This window comes from Arachis stenosperma, chromosome 1 (genome assembly GCF_014773155.1).
Source record: "Arachis stenosperma cultivar V10309 chromosome 1, arast.V10309.gnm1.PFL2, whole genome shotgun sequence".
Lineage (NCBI taxonomy): Eukaryota > Viridiplantae > Streptophyta > Magnoliopsida > Fabales > Fabaceae > Arachis > Arachis stenosperma.
The window spans coordinates 135,939,310-135,959,084 of record NC_080377.1 but is presented as its reverse complement, the minus strand read 5'-3'; the positions used below and the strand labels follow the sequence as shown (position 1 = coordinate 135,959,084).

The 19,775-nt window shown below is 41.5% G+C and overlaps 2 non-coding genes across 2 annotated transcripts; one reads left to right on the top strand and one right to left on the bottom strand.

Annotated features, from left to right (window-relative positions):
* The first annotated feature begins 2,507 nt into the window (after positions 1-2,507).
* Positions 2,508-2,615, top strand: LOC130956903 (small nucleolar RNA R71). The gene has a single exon (XR_009077227.1). It is a non-coding gene; the product is annotated as a small nucleolar RNA R71 (small nucleolar RNA).
* Positions 2,616-14,448: 11,833 nt separating this feature from the next.
* On the bottom strand, positions 14,449-14,556 carry LOC130951541 (small nucleolar RNA R71). Its single transcript, XR_009074012.1, has one exon. It is a non-coding gene; the product is annotated as a small nucleolar RNA R71 (small nucleolar RNA).
* Between the last annotated feature and the right edge of the window lie 5,219 nt (positions 14,557-19,775).

The following is a 19,775-nucleotide window of genomic DNA, read 5'->3' as shown; positions in this document are numbered from 1 at the left end:
TTGCTCGTCCTCGAGCAAAAGAAGAAAGAAGAGAGTAGAAGAAGAAGAAATGAGGAAGAAGGGAATGGCTTTGTGTTCGGCCAAAGAGGGGGAGAAGTGGTGTTTAGGTTGTGTGAAAATGAAGGAGTGAAGAAGGGTTTATATAGGAGAGGGGGGTTCATGGTTCGGTCATGTATGGGTGGGTTTGGGAGGGAAAGTGGTTTGAATTTGAAGGGTGAGGTAGGTGGGGTTTTATGAAGGATGGATGTGAGTGGTGAAGAGAAAGATGGGATTTGATAGGTGAAGGGTTTTTGGGGAAGAGGTGTTGAGGTGATTGGTGAATGGGTGAAGAAGAGAGAGAGTGGGTGGGTTGGTGGGGATCCTGTGGGGTCCACAGATCCTGAGGTGTCAAGGAAAAGTCACCCCTGCACCAAATGGCATGCAAAATCACGTTTTGAGCCAATTCTGGCGTTAAACGCCGGGCTGGTGCCCATTTCTGGCGTTTAACGCCAGGTTCTTGCCCTTTCCTGGCGTTTAACGCCAGTCTGGTGCCCCTTTCTGGCGTTAAACGCCCAGAATGGTGCCAGACTGGGCGTTAAACGCCCAACTGCTAGCCTCACTGGCGTTTAAACGCCAGCAAATTCTCCTCCAGGGTGTGCTGTTTTTCTTCCTGTTTTTTATTCTGTTTTTGCTTTTTCAATTGATTTTGTGACTTCTTATGATCATCAACCTACAAAAAACATAAAAAAACAAAGGAAAATAGATAAAATATAATCATTGGGTTGCCTCCCAACAAGCGCTTCTTTAATGTCAGTAGCTTAACAGAGGGCTCTCATGGAGCCTCACAGATACTCAGAGCTATGTTGGAACCTCCCAACACCAAACTTAGAGTTTGAATGTGGGGGTTCAACACCAAACTTAGAGTTTGGTTGTGGCCTCCCAACACCAAACTTAGAGTTTGACTGTGGGGGCTCTGTTTGACTCCGATTTGAGAGAAGCTCTTTATGCTTCTTCTCCATGGTGACAGGGGGATATCCTTGAGCCTTAAACACAAATGATTCTTCATTCACTTGAATGATCAGTTCACCTCCATCAACATCAATTACAGCCTTTGCTGTGGCTAGGAAGGGTCTGCCAAGGATGATAGATTCATCCATGCACTTCCCAGTCTCTAGGACTATGAAATCAGCAGGGATGTAATGGTCTTCAATCTTCACCAGAACATCCTCTACAAGTCCATAAGCTTGTTTCTTTGAATTGTCTGCCATCTCTAGTGAGATTCTTACAGCTTGTACCTCAAAGATCCCTAGCTTCTTCATTACAGAGAGAGGCATAAGGTTTAGACTTGACCCTAAGTCACACAGAGCCTTCTTGAAGGTCATGGTGCCTATGGTACAAGGTATTGAAAACTTCCCAGGATCTTGTCTCTTTTGAGGTAATTTCTGCCTAGACAAGTCATCCAGTTCTTTGGTGAGCAAAGGGGGTTCATCCTCCCAAGTCTCATTTCCAAATAACTTGTCATTTAGCTTCATGATTGCTCCAAGGTATTTAGCAACTTGCTCTTCAGTGACATACTCATCCTCTTCAGAGGAAGAATACTCATCAGAGCTCATGAATGGCAGAATTAAATCCAATGGAATCTCTATGGTCTCATTTTGAGCCTCAGATTCCCATGGTTCCTCATTAGGGAACTCAGTGGAAGCTAGTGCATGCCCATTGAGGTCTTCCTCAGTGGCGTTCACGTCCTCCCCTTCCTCTCCATATTCGGCCATGTTGATGGCCTTGCACTCTCCTTTTGGATTTTCTTCTGTATTGCTTGGAAGAGTACTAGGAGGGAGTTCAGTAACTTTCTTGCTCAGCTGTCCCACTTGTGCCTCTAAATTCCTGATGGAGGACCTTATTTCAGTCATGAAACTTTGAGTGGTTTTGATTAGATCAGAGACCATGGTTGCTAAGTCAGAGGGGTTCTGCTTAGAATTCTCTGTCTGTTGCTGAGAAGATGAAGGAAAAGGTTTGCCATTGCTAAACATGTTTCTTCCACCATTATTGTTGAAACCTTGTTGAGGTCTCTCTTGATTCTTCCATGAGAAATTTGGGTGATTTCTCCATGAAGAATTATAGGTGTTTCCATAGGGTTCTCCTAAGTAATTCACCTCTTCCATTGAAGGGTTCTCAGGATCATAGGCTTCTTCTTCAGATGAAGCATCCTTAGTACTGCTTGGTGCATTTTGCATTCCAGACAGACTTTGAGAAATCAAATTGACTTGTTGAGTCAGTATCTTGTTCTGAGCCAATATGGCATTCAGAGCATCAATCTCAAGAACTCATTTCTTCTGATTTGTCCCATTATTCACAGGATTCCTTTCAGAAGTGTACATGAATTGGTTATTTGCAACCATTTCAATTAGCTCTTGAGCTTCTGTAGGCGTCTTCTTCAAATGAAGAGATCCTCCAGCAGAGCTATCCAGAGACATCTTGGATAGTTCAGAGAGACCATCATAGAAAATACCTATGATGCTCCATTCAGAAAGCATGTCAGAAGGACATTTTCTGATCAATTGTTTGTATCTTTCCCAGGCTTCATAGAGGGATTCTCCATCCTTCTGTCTGAAGGTTTGGACTTCCACTCTAAGCTTACTCAATTTTTGAGGTGGAAAGAACTTTGCCAAGAAGGCATTGACTAGCTTTTCCCATAAGTCCAGGCTTTCTTTAGGTTGTGAGTCCAACCATGTCCTAGCTCTGTCTCTTACAGCAAAAGGGAATAGCATTAGTCTGTAGACCTCAGGGTCAACCCCATTAGTCTTGACAGTGTCACAGATTTGCAAGAATTCAGCTAAGAACTGATGAGGATCTTCCAATGGAAGTCCATGGAACTTGCAATTCTGTTGCATTAGAGAAACTAATTGAGGCTTAAGCTCAAAGTTGTTTGCTCCAATGGCAGGGATATAGATGCTTCTCCCATAGAAGTCGGGAGTAGGTGCAGTAAAGTCACCCAGCACCTTCCTTGCATTGTTGGCATTGTTGTTGTTTTCGGCTGCCATGGGTTCTTCTTCTTTGAAGATTTCTGTTAGGTCCTCTACAGAGAGTTGTGCCTTAGCTTCTCTTAGCTTTCGCTTCAAGGTCCTTTCAGGTTCAGGGTCAGCTTCAACAAGAATGCCTTTGTCTTTGCTCCTGCTCATATGAAAGAGAAGAGAACAAGGAAATATGGAGTCCTCTATGTCACAGTATAGAGATTCCTTGCGGTGTCAGAAGAAGAAAATTAGAAGGAAGAGGTAGAAGAATTCGAACTTAGTCAAATAGAGTTCGAATTGTGCATTGAGAAGGAGTGGTACTCCATAAATAGAAGGATGTGAGAAAAGGGGAAGAGAATTTTCAAAAATTACTTAAAAAGATTTTAAAAACATTTTGAAAAATTGATTGATAATTTTCGAAAACTCAAAGTGGAAAAGAAATCAAGTGATTTTTGAAAAAGATTTTGAATTTAGAAATCAAAAAGATATGATTGAAAACTAATTTGAAAAAAAAAGATGTGATAAAAAAAATATGATTAAAAAGTTATGGTTTTTTAAAAAGATATGATTGAAAATATATGATTTGAAAAACATTTTAAAAAGATTTGATTTTAAAAATTAATGACTTGCCTAACAAGAAAAGATATGATTCAAACATTAAACCTTTCTCAACAGAAAAGGCAACATACTTGAATTGTTCAATCAAATCATTAATTGTTAGCAAGTATCTTTGAAAAAGGAAAGAAATTGATTTTGAGAACATTTGATTGAAAAGATATGATTTGAAAAAGATTTGGTTTTAAAAAACTTTGAAAACTTGAAAAAAATTGATTTGAAAACAAAATCCTCCCCCTTGTGCCATCCTGGCGTTAAACGCCCAGAATGGTGCACATTCTGGCGTTTAACGCCCAATGCACTACCTTTTTGGGCGTTAAACGCCCAACCAGGTACCCTGGCTGGCGTTTAAACGCCAGTCTGTCCTTCTTCCCTGGGCGTTTTGAACGCCCAGCTTTTTCTGTGTAATTCCTCTGCTGCATGTTCTGAATCTTCAGTTCCCTGTACTATTGACTTGAAAATAGAACCAAGATCAAATAAACAATGCATGCAAGACACCAAACTTAAAATTAGACACTAGACTTAAACAAGAAACATAAAATATTTTTTTGGTTTTTATGATTTTGAAGATTTTTTTGTGCTTTTTCGAAAATTATATGAAAATAGAAAATGAAGGTTTCAGAATTCTCAATTTGAATTCCAGGAATCATTGCAATGCTAGTCTAAGACTCCGGTCCAGGAATTAGACATGGCTTCACAGCCAGCCAAGCTTTCAAAGAAAGCTTCGGTCCAAAACACTAGACATGGCCAATGGCCAGCCAAGCCTTAGCAGATCATTGCTCCAATAGCAAGATTGATAGAAATCAACAAGCTCTTGTGATGATCAGTTGAAACCTTGGTCCAATAAGATTAGACATGGCTTTACAGCCAGCCAGACTTCAACAGATCATCATGAAACACTAGAATTCTTTCTTAAGAACTCTGAAGAAAAATACCTAATCTAAACAACAAGATGAACCGTCAGTTGTCCATACACGAAACAATCCCCGGCAACGGCTGATGAGCGGATAATTTGTATACTTTTTGGCATTGTTTTTAGTATGTTTTTAGTATGATCTAGTTAGTTTTTAGTATATTTTTATTAGTTTTTAGTTAAAATTCACTTTTCTGGACTTTACTATGAGTTTGTGTGTTTTTCTGTGATTTCAGGTATTTTCTGGCTGAAATTGAGGGACCTGAGCAAAAATCTGATCCAGAGACTCAAAAGGACTGCAGATGCTGTTGGATTCTGACCTCCCTGCACTCGAAGTGGATTTTCTGGAGCTACAGAAGCCCAATTGGCGCGCTCTCAACGGCGTTGGAAAGTAGACATCCTGGGCTTTCCAGCAATATATAATAGTCCATACTTTGCCCAAGATTTGATGGCCCAAACCGGCGTTCAAAGTCACCTCAAGAAATCCCAGCGTTAAACGCTGGAACTGGCACCCAAATGGGAGTTAAACGCCCAAACTGGCACCAAAGCTGGCGTTTAACTCCAAGGAGAGTCTCTACACGAAATTGCTTCATTGCTCAGCCCAAGCACACACCAAGTGGGCCCGGAAGAGGATTTTTATGTCATTTACTCATTTCTGTACACCCTAGGCTACTAGTTTCTTATAAGTAGGACCTTTTACTATTGTATAGAAATCTTTTGATCACTTTTAGATCTCTAGATCATCTTTGGACATTTTAGTTCTTAGATCATTGGGAGGCTGGCCATTCGGCCATGCCTAGACCTTATGCTTATGTATTTTCAACGGTGGAGTTTCTACACACCATAGATTAAGGTGTGGAGCTCTGCTGTACCTCGAGTATTAATGCAATTACTATTGTTCTTCCATTCAATTCCGCTTGTTCTTGTTCCAAGATATCACTTGTTCTTCAACATGATGAAGGTGATGATTGACGCCCATCACCATTCTCACCCATGAACAAGGTGACTGACAACCATTCTTGTTCTACAAGCATCTGAGGCTTAGTGAATATCTCTTGGATTCCTGATTGCACGATGCATGGTTGATCGCCTGACAACCGAGTGCTCGCCTGACAAACGAGCCAACCATTCCGTGAGATCAGAGTCTTCGTGGTATAGGCAAGAACTGATGGCAGCATTCAAGAGAATCCGGAAGGTCTAACCTTGTCTGTGGTATTCTGAGTAGGATTCAATGACTGAATGACTGTGACGTGCTTCAAACCTGTAACCTACTGGGCGTTAGTGACAGACGCAAAAGAGTTATTCTATTCCGGTAGGGGAGGGAACCGAACCGGTGATTGGCCGTACTGTGACAGAGTATTGAGCATTAGCTTTCACTGCGAGGATGGGAGGTAGCTGCTGACAACAGTGAGACCCTATACGAGCTTGCCATGGAAAGGAGTAAGAAGGGTTGGATGAAGACAGTACGAAAGCAGAGAGACGGAAGGGAAGGCATCTTCATGCGCTTATCTGAAGTTCCTACCAATGAATTACATAAGTATCACTATCTTTATCTTTTATGTTATTTTCGTTCATCACCATATATATCTGAGTTTGCCTGACTAAGATTTACAAGATGACCATAGCTTGCTTCAATACTAACAATCTCCGTGGGATCGACCCTTACTCACGTAAGGTTTATTACTTGGACGACCCAGTGCACTTGCTGGTTAGTTGTGCGAAGTTGTGTAATGCCATGGTATTGAGCGCACCAAGTTTTTGGAGCCATTACCAGGGATTATGAGAGTTGTGAAAAAGTATAGTTCACAATTTCGCGCACCAACGGCGCCAAAAACTTGGTGCGCGAAATCGTGATCACTACAACTTCGCACAACTAACCAGCAAATGCACTAGGTCGTCCAAGTAATAAACCTTACGCGAGTAAGGGTCGATCCCACGGAGATTGTTGGTATGAAGCAAGCTATGGTCACCTTGTAAATCTTAGTCAGGCAGACTCAAATGGGTATAGATGATGAATGAATAAAACATAAAAGATAAAGATAGAGATACTTATGTATATCATTGGTGAGAGCTTCAGATAAGCGTATGAAGGTGCTTTCCCTTCCGTCTCTCTGCTTTCCTACTGTCTTCATCCAATCCTTCTTACTCCTTTCCATGGCAAGCTTATGCAAGGGTTTCACCGTTGTCAGTGGCTACCTCCCATCCTCTCAGTGGAAATGTTCAACGCACCCTGTCACGGCATGGCTATCCATCTGTTGGTTCTCGGTCAGGCCGGAATAGAATCCATTGATTCTTTTGCGTCTGTCACTAACGCCCCGCCTGCTAGGAGTTTGAAGCACGTCACAGTCATTCAATCATTGAATCCTACTCAGAATACCACAGACAAGGTTAGACCTTCCGGATTCTCTTGAATGCCGCCATCAGTTCTTGCCTATACCTCCTAGCAATTCTATCTCTAATATCCCTTGTTGAGGCATGGCATATCCGTGAGGCAAGTTACCAGCTCTTTGGCAACTGTCACAATTACGCACAAACTCTCAGGAATCTTTATAGATAGTAGGCCAGTAGAAGCCACTTTGGAGGACTTTAGTGGCTGTTCGCTCACTTCCAAAATGTCCTCCATACTGTGATCCATGGCAATGCCATAGGATCCTTTGTGCTTCTTCTCTGGGTACACATCTGCGGATCATTCCGTCTACACATCTCTTAAAGAGATATGGCTCATCCCATAAGTAGTACTTGGCATCTGAAATTAATTTCTTTCTTTGCACTCTGCTGTACTCCTGGGGTATGAACCTCACAGCTTTATAGTTTGCAATGTCTGCAAACCATGGAGCTTCCTGAATGGCAAAGAGTTGCTCATCTGGGAAAGTCTCAGAGATCTCAGTAGAAGGGAGGGACGCCCCAGCTACTGGCTCTATTCGGGACAGATGATCAGCTACTTGGTTCTCTGTCCCTTTTCTGTCTCTTATTTCTATATCAAACTCTTGCAGAAGCAACACCCATCTTATTAGCCTGGGTTTTGAATCCTGCTTTATGAGTAAGTATTTAAGAGCAGCATGGTCAGTGTACACAATCACCTTGGATCCCACTAGATAGGATCTAAACTTGTCAATGGCATAGACCACTGCAAGTAACTCTTTTTCTGTGGTTGTGTAATTCTTCTGTGCGTCATTTAGAACACGGCTGGCATAATAAATGACGTGCAGAAGCTTGTTATGCCTCTGTCCCAACACTGCACCAATGGCATGGTCACTGGCATCACACATTAATTCAAATGGCAATGTCCAATCTGGTGCAGAGATGACTGGTGCTGTGACCAGCTTAGCTTTCAGGGTCTCAAACGCCTGCTGACACTGTGTGTCAAACACAAATGGTGTGTCAGCAGCTAGCAGGTTACTTAAAGGTTTTGCAATTTTCGAAAAATCCTTTATGAACCTTCTGTAAAATCCTGCATGCCCCAGAAAGCTTCTGATTGCCTTAACATTGGCAGGTGGTGGTAATTTTTCAATTACCTCTACCTTTGCCTTATCCACCTCTATTCCCCTGCTTGAAATTTTGTGCCCAAGGACAATTCCTTCAGTCACCATAAAGTGATATTTTTCCCAGTTTAAAACCAGGTTAGTCTCTTGGCACCTTTTCAGGACAAGTGCTAGGTGATTAAGACAGGAGCTGAATGAGTCTCCATACACTGAGAAGTCATCCATGAAGACTTCCAGAAATTTCTCCACCATATCAGAGAAGATGGATAACATACATCTCTGAAAGGTTGCAGGAGCATTACACAGACCAAAAGGCATCCTCCTGTAGGCAAACACGCCAGAAGGGCAAGTAAATGCTGTTTTCTCTTGGTCCTGAGGATCCACTGCAATTTGGTTGTAACCTGAATAGCCATCCAAAAAGCAGTAATAATCATGACCAGCTAGTCTTTCTAGCATTTGGTCTATGAATGGTAAAGGAAAATGATCCTTTCTGGTGGCTGTATTGAGCCTTCTGTAGTCAATACACATACGCCACCCTGTGACTGTTCTTGTGGGAACCAGTTCATTTTTTTCATTATGAACCACTGTCATGCCTCCCTTCTTGGGGACAACTTGTACAGGGCTCACCCAGGGGCTATCAGAAATAGGATAAATAATCCCAGCCTCTAGTAATTTAGTAACCTCTTTCTGCACCACCTCCTTCATGGCAGGATTTAGCCTCCTCTGTGGTTGGACCACTGGTTTGGCATTCTCCTCCAATAGGATCTTGTGCATGCATCTGGCTGGGCTAATGCCCTTAAGATCACTTATGGACCACCCAAGAGCTGTCTTGTGTGTCCTTAGCACTTGAATCAGTGCTTCCTCTTCCTGTGGATTTAAAGCAGAGCTTATAATCACTGGAAAAGTGTCACCCTCTCCCAGAAAAGCATACTTCAGGGATGGTGGTAGTGGTTTGAGTTCAGGTTTGGGAGGTTTGTCCTCCTCCTGAGGAATTTTCGAAAATTCCTTTGTTTCTTGTGGTTCTTCTTGATTAGGTTGAACATCCTTGAAGATGTCTTCAAGCTCTGATTCTAGGCTTTCAGTCATATTGATCTCTTCTACCAGAGAGTCAATAATGTCAGTGCCCATGCAGTCATTTGGTGTGTCTGGATGCTGCATAGCTTTTACAGCATTCAACTTGAACTCATCCTCATTGACTCTCAGGGTTACTTCCCCTTTGTGTACATCAATGAGAGTTCGTCCAGTTGCTAGGAAAGGTCTTCCTAGAATGAGAGTTGCACTTTTGTGCTCTTCCATTTCCAGCACCACAAAGTCAGTTGGAAAGGCAAATGGCCCAAACTTGACAATCATATCCTCTATTATGCCTGATGGATGTTTAATGGAGCCATCAGCGAGTTGGAGGCATATCCTGGTTGGTTTGACCTCTCCAGTCAACCCAAGCTTTCTGATAGTGGATGCAGGTATTAGATTGATGCTTGCTCCAATATCACATAGGGCTGTCTTGGTGCAAGCGCCTTCTAATGTGCATGGTATCATAAAGCTTCCAGGATCTTGAAGCTTTTCTGGTAAGCTTTTCAGAATGACTGCACTGCATTTTTCAGTGAGAAATACTTTTTCAGTTTCTCTCCAATCCTTCTTATGACTTAGGATCTCTTTCATGAACTTAGCATAAGAAGGTATTTGCTCAAGTGCCTCTGCAAACGGAATCTTTATTTCAAGAGTCCTTAAATAGTCTGCAAAGCGGGCAAATTGCTTATCCTGTTCCGCTTTGCGGAGTTTCTGAGGATAAGGCATTTTGGCTTGATATTCTTCAACCTTAGATGCTGCAGGTTTATTCCTTACAGAAGTGGTTGAAGAAGCCTTTTTAGAGGGATTACTGTCAGCACTCTCAGGTGTCTGATCTTCCCTTGGCGTCTGAACGCCAGGAATGGGTGAAGATTGGGCGCTAAACGCCAACTTCTCTCCCTTTTCTGGCGTTTGAACGCCAGAACTGGGTAAGGAATGGGCGTTTAACGCCAGCTTTCCTTCCCCTTCTGGCGTTTGAACGCCAATAGCATTCCTCTCTGGGCTCTTACTGTCCTCAGAGGGATTTTGAACAGTGGTTTGGTTATCCTCTGTCAATTGTTCCTTATTTGGCTTTTTGCCCTTTTGAGCAGTGTTATTCAGTGTCTTACCACTCCTCAGTTGAACTGCTTGACATTCCTCTGTTATCTGTTTAGATATTTGCTGTTTTGCTTGATTCAACTGCAGTTCTATGTTCTTGTTAGCAACTTTAGTTTCATGTAGCATCTCTTTAAATTCTGCTAACTGTTCTGTCATCAGGAGCATTTGTTGATTAAGCTCAATCATCTGTTCTTGAGGATTAGGATCAGTGACTACTGTCATGATTTCCTCTTTTGGAGAGCACTCATTGCTAGAGTACAAATATTGATTTCTAGCAACAGTGTCTATGATGAGCGGATAATTTGTATACTTTTTGGCATTGTTTTTAGTATGTTTTTAGTATGATCTAGTTAGTTTTTAGTATATTTTTATTAGTTTTTAAGTTAAAATTCACTTTTCTGGACTTTACTATGAGTTTGTGTGTTTTTCTGTGATTTCAGGTATTTTTTGGCTGAAATTGAGGGACCTGAGCAAAAATCTGATCCAGAGACTCAAAAGGACTGCAGATGCTGTTGGATTCTGACCTCCCTGCACTCGAAGTGGATTTTCTGGAGCTACAGAAGCCCAATTGGCGCGCTCTCAACGGCGTTGGAAAGTAGACATCCTGGGCTTTCCAGCAATATATAATAGTCCATACTTTGCCCAATATTTGATGGCCCAAACCGGCGTTCAAAGTCACCTCAAGAAATCCCGGCGTTAAACGCTGGAACTGGCACCCAAATGGGAGTTAAACGCCCAAACTGGCACCAAAGCTGGCGTTTAACTCCAAGGAGAGTCTCTACACGAAATTGCTTCATTGCTCAGCCCAAGCACACACCATGTGGGCCCGGAAGAGGATTTTTATGTCATTTACTCATTTCTGTACACCCTAGGCTACTAGTTTCTTATAAGTAGGACCTTTACTATTGTATAGAAATCTTTTGATCACTTTTAGATCTCTAGATCATCTTTGGACATTTTAGTTCTTAGATCATTGGGAGGCTGGCCATTCGGCCATGCCTAGACCTTATGCTTATGTATTTTCAACGGTGGAGTTTCTACACACCATAGATTAAGGTGTGGAGCTCTGCTGTACCTCGAGTATTAATGCAATTACTATTGTTCTTCCATTCAATTCCGCTTGTTCTTGTTCCAAGATATCACTTGTTCTTCAACATGATGAAGGTGATGATTGACGCCATCACCATTCTCACCCATGAACAAGGTGACTGACAACCATTCTTGTTCTACAAGCATCTGAGGCTTAGTGAATATCTCTTGGATTCCTGATTGCACGATGCATGGTTGATCGCCTGACAACCGAGTGCTCGCCTGACAAACGAGCCAACCATTCCGTGAGATCAGAGTCTTCGTGGTATAGGCAAGAACTGATGGCAGCATTCAAGAGAATCCGGAAGGTCTAACCTTGTCTGTGGTATTCTGAGTAGGATTCAATGACTGAATGACTGTGACGTGCTTCAAACCTGTAACCTACTGGGCGTTAGTGACAGACGCAAAAGAGTTATTCTATTCCGGTAGGGGAGGGAACCAACCGGTGATTGGCCGTACTGTGACAGAGTATTGAGCATTAGCTTTCACTGCGAGGATGGGAGGTAGCTGCTGACAACAGTGAGACCCTATACGAGCTTGCCATGGGAAGGAGTAAGAAGGGTTGGATGAAGACAGTAGGAAAGCAGAGAGACGGAAGGGAAGGCATCTTCATGCGCTTATCTGAAGTTCCTACCAATGAATTACATAAGTATCACTATCTTTATCTTTTATGTTATTTTCGTTCATCACCATATATATCTGAGTTTGCCTGACTAAGATTTACAAGATGACCATAGCTTGCTTCAATACTAACAATCTCCGTGGGATCGACCCTTACTCACGTAAGGTTTATTACTGGACGACCCAGTGCACTTGCTGGTTAGTTGTGCAAAGTTGTGTAATGCCATGGTATTGAGCGCACCAAGTTTTTGGAGCCATTACCAGGGATTATGAGAGTTGTGAAAAAGTATAGTTCACAATTTCGCGCACCAGTTTTTGGCGCCGTTGCCGGGGATTGTTCTAGTTTTGAGGAAGCCTTTGGTAACATCAGTGCCAAGATCGGCAACAACATCAAATTTTGGTGTTATTGCCGGGATTGTTCAGGCTGGACAACTGACGGTTCATCTTGTTGCTTAGATTAGGTATTTTTTTTTTCGAAATTCTTGAAGATGAATTCTAGAGTTTCATGATGATTTGTTGAAATCTGGCTGGCTGAGAAGCCATGTCTAATCTGATTGGACCGAGGTTTCAACTTATCACCACAAGAGCTTGTTGATTTCGTATCAATCTTGCTTTTGGAGCAGTGATTTGCTAAGGCTTGGCTGACCTTTGGTCATGTCTAGTGTTTTGGACCGAAGCTTTCTTTGGAAGCTTGGCTGGCTGTGAAGCCATGTCTAATTCCTGGACCGGAGTCTTAGACTAGTATTGCACTGATTCCTGGAATTCTCATTAAGAATTCTGATACCTTTTTCCACTTAATTTTCGAAAAACACAAAAAAAATTTACAAAATCATAAAAACCAAAAAGATTTTATGTTTCTTGCTTGAGTCTAGTGTCTCATCTTAAGTTTGGTCTCAATTGCATGAATTCATTCATGTGTCTTAAGGATCTTCAAGTAATTCTTGATGATTTCTTGCTCTGATCTTTGAATTCTATTGACTTGAGTATTTTGTGTGTCTCATATGCATTTTCAGTTCATTAGTGTCAGTAGTATACAAACTGCTAAGTTTGGTGTCTGGCATGCATTGTTATTTGATTCTTGTTGCATTTTAATTATTAAAAATCCAAAAATATTTTTAATTTGTGTCCTTTCAAGTCAATGATACAAGGGATTGAAGATTCAGAACGTACTGCAGAGGAATTATACAGAAAAAGCTGAGCATTCAAAATTGCCCAGTGAAGAAGGCAGACTGGCGTTTAAACGCCAGCCAGGGCACCTGGTTGGGCGTTTAACGCCCAAAAAGGTAGCATTTTGGGCGTTAAACGCCAGAATGTATACCATTCTGGGCGTTTAACGCCAGGATGGTGCTAGGGGGAAGATTTTGTTTTCAAATCAATTTTTTTTCAAGTTTTTCAAAATCAAATCTTTTTCAAATCAAATCTTTTCACTCAAATGTTTTCAAAATTAATTTCTTTCCTTTCAAAGATACTTACTAACAATTAATGATTTGATTGAACATTTTTTGCCTTTCTGTTAAGGAAGGTTTTATGTTTGAATCATATCTTTCTTGTTAGGCAAGTCACTAATTTTCCAAATCAATCTTTTAAAATAATTTTCAAAACATATCTTTTAAAATGGTTTCAATCATATCTTCTCAATCACATCTTTTAAGACAATAACCTTTCAATCATGTTTTTTATCATATCTTTTTCAAATTAGTTTTCAATCAAATCTTCTTAGTTTCTAATTTCAAAATCTTTTTCAAAAATCACTTGATTTCTCTTCCACTTTCAATTTTCGAAATTATCAATCAAATTTTCAAAATGTTTTCAAAATCTTTTAATTGAATTTTCGAAAATCCTTTCCCTCCTTCTCACATCCTTCTATTTATGGAGTACCACTCCTTCTAAATGCACAATTCGAACCTTATCTAATTAAAGTTCGAATTCTTCTTCTCCTTCTTCTTTCTATTTCTCTTTCCTCTGACATTTCAAGGAATCTCTATACTGTGACATAGAGGATTCCACATCTTCTTGTTCTCTTCTCTTTCATATGAGCAGGAGCAGAGACAAAGGCATTCTTGTTGAAGCTGACCCTGAACCTGAGAGAACCTTGAAGCGAAAGCTAAGAGAAGCCAAAGCACAACTCTCTTTGGAGGACCTGACCGAATTCTTCAAAGAAGAAGAACCCATGGCAGCCGAAAACAACAACAATGCCAACAATGCAAGGAAGGTGCTGGGTGACTTTACTGCACCTACTCCCGACTTCTATGGGAGAAGCATCTCTATCCCTGCCATTGGAGCAAACAACTTTGAGCTTAAGCCTCAATTAGTTTCTCTAATGCAACAGAATTGCAAGTTCCATGGACTTCCAATGGAAGATCCTCATCAGTTTTTAGCTGAATTCTTGCAAATCTGTGACACAGTCAAGACTAATGGGGTTAACCCTGAGGTCTATAGACTGATGCTATTCTTTTTTGCTGTAAGAGACAGAGCTAGAATATGGTTGGATTCTCAACCTAAAGAAAGCCTGGACTCTTGGGAAAAGCTAGTCAATGCCTTCTTGGCAAAGTTCTTTCCACCACAAAGATGGAGTAAGCTTAGAGTGGAAGTCCAAACCTTCAGACAGAAGGATGGAGAATCCCTCTATGAAGCTTGGGAAAGATACAAACAATTAATCAGAAGATGTCCTTCAGACATGCTTTCTGAATGGAGCATCATAGGTATTTTCTATGATGGTCTCTCTGAACTATCTAAGATGTCCTTGGATAGCTCTGCTAGAGGATCTCTTCATCTGAAGAAGACGCCTGCAGAAGCTCAAGAATTGATTGAAATGGTTGCAAATAACCAATTCATGTACACTTCTGAAGGAAATCCTGTGAACAATGGGACTAGTCAGAAGAAAGGAGTTCTTGAGATTGACACTCTGAATGCCATATTGGCTCAGAACAAGATATTGACTCAACAAGTCAATTTGATTTCTCAAAGTCTGTCTGGAATGCAAAATGCACCAAACAGTACTAAGGATGCTTCATCTGAGGAAGAAGCTTATGATCCTGAGAACCCTTCCATGGAAGAGGTGAATTACCTAGGAGAACCCTATGGAAATACTACAATTCTTCATGGAGAAATCACCCAAATCTCTCATGGAAGAATCAAGAGAGACCTCAACAAGGTTTCAATAACAATAATGGTGGAAGGAACAGGTTTAGCAATGGCAAGCCTTTTCCATCATCTTCTCAGCAACAGACAGAGAGTTCTAAGCAGAATACTTCTGACTTAGCAACAATGGTCTCTGATCTAATAAAGACCACTCAAAGTTTCATGAATGAAACAAGGTCCTCCATCAGAAATTTGGAAGGACAAGTGGGTCAGCTGAGCAAGAAAGTTACTGAACTCCCTCCTAGTACTCTCCCAAGTAATACAGAAGAAAATCCAAAAGGAGAGTGCAAGGCCATCAACATGGCCGAATATGGAGAGGAAAGAGGAAGAAGACGCCACTAAGAAGACCCCAGTGGGCGTGCACCATCTCCTCTGAGTTCCTCAATGAGGAACAATGGGAATCTGAGGCTCAAAATGAGACCATAGAGATTCTATTGGACTTACTTCTGCCATTCATGAGCTCTGATGAGTATTCTTCCTCTGAAGAGGATGAGTATGTCACTGAAGAGCAAGTTGCTAAATACCTTGGAGCAATCATGAAACTAAATGACAAGTTATTTGGAAATGAGACTTGGGAGGATGAACCTCCCTTGCTCACCAAAGAACTGATGACTTGTCTAGGCAGAAACTGCCTCAAAAGAGGCAGGATCCTGGGAAGTTTTCTATACCTTGTACCATAGGCACCATGACCTTCAAGAAGGCCTTGTGTGACTTAGGGTCAAGTGTGAACCTCATGCCCCCTCTGTAATGGAGAAATTGGGGATCTAGAGGTGCAAGCTGCAAGAATCTCATTAGAGATGGCAGACAACTCAAGAAAACAAGCTCATGGACGTGTAGAGGATGTTCTGGTTAAAGTTGAAGACCAGTACATTCCTACTGATTTCATAGTCCTAGAGACTGGGAAGTGCATGGATGAATCCATCATCCTTGGCAGACCCTTCCTAGCCACAGCAAAGGCTGTGATTGATGTTGACAGAGGAGAGTTAATCATTCAAGTGAATGAAAAATCCTTGGTGTTTAAGGCCCAAGGACATCCCTCTGTCATCATGGAGAGGAAGCATGAAGAGCTTCTCTCAAAACAGAGCCAAGCAGAGCCCCACAGTCAAACTCTAAGTTTGGTGTTGGGAGGCCACAACCAAACTCTAAGTTTGGTGTTGAACCCCCACATTCAAACTCTAAGTTTGGTGTTGGGAGGTTTCAACACGGTTCTAAGCATTTCTGAGGCTCCATGAGAGCCCTCTGTCAAGCTAATGACATTAAAGAAGCGCTTGTTGGGAGGCAACCCAATGTTTTATAATTAATTATTTTCTTTTGTTATTTTATCTTTTTTGTAGGTTGATGATCATAAGAAGTCACAAAAACAATGAAAAAAGCAAAAACAGAATGAAAAACAGGAAGAAAAACAGCACACCCTGGAGGAGGAGAAGCTGGCGTTCAAACGCCAGTAATGCTAGCTGTTGGGCGTTTAACGCCCAATCTGGCACCCTTCTGGGCGTTTAACGCCAGAAAGGGGCACCAGACTGGCGTTAAACGCCAGTAAAGGGCAAGAACCTGGCGTTAAACGCCAGGAATGGGCACCAGCCCGGCGTTTAACGCCAGAAATGGCTCAAAACGTGATTTTGAGCAACATTTGGTGCAGGGATGACTTTTCCTTGACACTACAGGATCTGTGGACCCCACAGGACCCTACCATCACTCTCTCTCTTCTTCCCCCATTCACCAATCACCTCAACACCTCTTCCCCAAAAACCCCTCACCTATCAAATCCCATCTTTCTCTTCACCACTCACATCCATCCTTCATAAAACCCCACCAACCTCACCCTTCAAATTCAAACCACTTTCCCTCCCAAACCCACCCATAATGGCCGAACCTTTACCCCCCTCTCTCCTATAAATACCCTTCTTCAACTCTTCATTTTCACACAACCTAAACCCTCTTTCTTACCCTTCTTGGCCGAACACACTACCATCTCCCTTCTTCCTCTTTTCTTCTTCTTCTACTCTCTTCTTTCTTCTTTTGCTCGAGGACGAGCAAACATTTTAAGTTTGGTGTGGTAAAAGCATTGCTTTTTCGTTTTTCCATAACCATTTATGGCATCCAAGGCCGGAGAAACCTCTAAAAGAGGAAAGGGAAGGCAAAAGCTTCCACCTCCGAGTCATGGGAGATGGATAGATTCCTCTCAAGGGTGCATCAAGACCACTTCTATGAAGTTGTGGCCTTGAAGAAGGTGATCCCCGAAGTCCCCTTTTCACTCAAAAAGAGTGAATATCCGGAGATCCGCCATGAGATCCGAAGAAGAGGTTGGGAAGTTCTTACCAACCCATTCAACAAGTCGGAATCTTGATGGTTCAAGAGTTCTATGCCAATGCATGGATCACAAAGAACCATGACCAAAGTGTGAACCCGAATCCAAAGAATTATCTCACTATAGTTCGGGGAAATACTTGGATTTTAGTCCGGAGAGTGTGAGGGTGGCGTTCAACTTGCCTATGATGCAAGGAGATGAGCATCCTTACACTAGAAGGGTCAACTTTGATCAAAGGTTGGACCAAGTCCTCACAACCATATGTGAAGAGGGCGCACAATGGAAGCAAGATTCAAGAGGAAAGCCGGTCCAATTGAGAAGGCATGACCTCAAGCCCGTGGCTAGAGGATGGTTAGAGTTCATACAACGCTCAATCATCCCCACTAGCAACCGGTCCGAAGTTACCATAGACCGGGCCATCATGATCCATAGTATCATGATTGGAGAAGAAATAGAGGTTCATGAGGTTATAGCCCAAGAACTCTATAAGGTGGCGGACAAGACCTCCACCTTGGCAAGGTTAGCCTTTCCTCATCTCATTTGCCACCTCTGTTATTCAGTTGGAGTTGACATAGAGGGAGACATTCCCATTGATGAGGACAAGCCCATCACCAAGAAAAGGATGGAGTACACAAGAGATCTCACTCATCATGAGATCCTGAGATTCCTCAAGGGATGAATTTTCCTCCACAAAACTATTGGGAGCAACTAAACACCTCCCTAGGAGAACTAAGTTCCAACATGGGACAACTAAGGGTGGAGCATCAAGAACACTCCATCATCCTTCATGAAATTAGAGAAGATCAAAGAATCATGAGGGAGGAGCAACAAAGACAAGGAAGAGACATTGAGGAGCTCAAGCACTCCATAGGATCTTCAAGAGCAAGAAAGAGCCGCCATCACTAAGGTGGACCCGTTCTTTGATTTCCTTGTTATTTGTTCTTCTATTTTTCGAATTTTTATGCTTATGGTTATCCATGTTTGTGTCTTGTGATCATTAGTGTCTTAGTGTCTATGCCTTAAAGTTATGAATGTCCTATGAATCCATCACCTCTCTTAATAAAAACGTGCTTAATTGAAAAGGAAAGAATTGCATGAATTCTTAATTTTATAATAGTTTAATTATTTTGATGTGGTGGCAATATTTTTGTTCTCTGAATGTATGCTTAAACAGTGCATATGTCTTTTGAATTTGTGGTTCATGAATGTTGGCTCTTGAAAGAATGATGAAAAAGGAGACATGTTACTGAGGATCTGAAAAATCAATAAAATGATTCTTGAAGCAAGAAAAAGCATTTCAAAAAAAAAAAAAACGAAAAAAAAAAAACCGAAAAAGAAAAAAAAAAGAAAGAAAAGAAAGAAATAAAGTTGTGATCCAAGGTAAATAAGAGTGTGCTTAAGAACCCTGGACACCTCTAATTGGGGACTTTAGCAAAGCTGAGTCACAATCTGAAAAGGTTCACCCAATTATGTGTCTGTGGCATGTATGTATCCGGTGGTAATACTGGAAGACAGAGTGCTTTGGGCCACAGCCAAGACTCAATAAATAGCTATGTTCAAGAATCATCATACTTTACTAGGAGAATCATTAACACTATCTGGATTCTAAGTTCCTAAAGAAGCCAATCATTCTGAATTACAAGGGATAGAGTGAGATGCCAAAACTATTCAGAGGCAAAAAGTAAAAGCCCCGCTCATCTAATTAATACTGATCTTCATAGATGTTTTTGGAGTTCATTGCATATTCTCTTCTTTTTATCTTATTTGATCTTCAGTTGCTTGGGGACAAGCAACAATTTAAGTTTGGTGTTGTGATGAGCGGATAATTTGTATACTTTTTGGCATTGTTTTTAGTATGTTTTTAGTATGATCTAGTTAGTTTTTAGTATATTTTTATTAGTTTTTAAGTTAAAATTCACTTTTCTGGATTTTACTATGAGTTTGTGTGTTTTTCTGTGATTTCAGGTATTTTCTGGCTGAAATTGAGGGACCTGAGCAAAAATCTGATCCAGAGACTCAAAAGGACTGCAGATGCTGTTGGATTCTGACCTCCCTGCACTCGAAGTGGATTTTCTGGAGCTACAGAAGCCCAATTGGCGCGCTCTCAACGGCGTTGGAAAGTAGACATCCTGGGCTTTCCAGCAATATATAATAGTCCATACTTTGCCCAAGATTTGATGGCCCAAACCGGCGTTCAAAGTCACCTCAAGAAATCCCGGCGTTAAACGCTGGAACTGGCACCCAAATGGGAGTTAAACGCCCAAACTGGCACCAAAGCTGGCGTTTAACTCCAAGGAGTCTCTACACGAAATTGCTTCATTGCTCAGCCCAAGCACACACATGTGGGCCCGGAAGAGATTTTATGTCATTTACTCATTTCTGTACACCCTAGGCTACTAGTTTCTTATAAGTAGGACCTTTTACTATTGTATAGAAATCTTTTGATCACTTTT